This window comes from Oryx dammah, unplaced genomic scaffold, assembly GCF_014754425.2.
Source record: "Oryx dammah isolate SB20612 unplaced genomic scaffold, SCBI_Odam_1.1 HiC_scaffold_22, whole genome shotgun sequence".
NCBI classification, from domain to species: Eukaryota; Metazoa; Chordata; class Mammalia; order Artiodactyla; family Bovidae; genus Oryx; species Oryx dammah.
The window spans coordinates 57,566,674-57,567,507 of record NW_024070206.1 but is presented as its reverse complement, the minus strand read 5'-3'; positions in this window follow the sequence as shown (position 1 = coordinate 57,567,507).

Sequence of the window (834 nt, the reverse complement as noted above, 5' to 3'; positions counted from 1 at the left end):
GGCCCCATACACAGCACACGGCCCCATACACAGCACACGGCCCCATATGGAGCACACAGCCCCATACGGAGCACATGGCTCCTTACAGAGCACATGGCCCCAGACAGAGCACACGGCCCCATACACAGCACACAGCCGTATACAGAGCACACAGCCCAGGACAGAGCACACAGCCCCATACAGAGTACACAGCGCATATGAATCACCTTTCTGCCAACCGCCAACCTGGAGAGATGCTTTGACAGATCCTTACATGACAATAGCAAGCAGCAGAACAGTTGGTATATTATACCCCATTTGCTTTTCACTTAAGAAAAATTGAAATGTACCTGGCTTAGAACAGTGGGCACGTTTAAGGTGTGCCACTTGTTGACTCGATGCTTGTGTGTACGGCATTGTGATCGCCACCGTAGTGCTAGCTAACACTTACATCATGTTATAGTTACCGTTTCTTTTTTGTGGTGGGAACAATTAACATCTAGTCTCTTACCAAACAAATTCTGCCAAAGAAAAAAAAAGCACCTCTGTGTACATGTGGGTATACATGTATATTTGAATATGTGTGTGTGTGTGTACAAATGTATCTATCTAAAGCTCTGAAAATATACACACAAAACTACAGATTGTGATGATCTCCAACAGAGGGTAGGAAGGATAGATACTCACTTCTTGGGACTTCTCTGGTGGTCCAGTGGCTAAGACCCCCAAACTCCCAATGCAGGGGGCTGGGGTTCAATCCCTGGTCAGGGAACTACATCCTACAGGCCACAGCTAAAAAGATCGCTCATGCTGCACCTAAAGATCCCGCATGTTGCAGTGAAGACCTGGACCAAC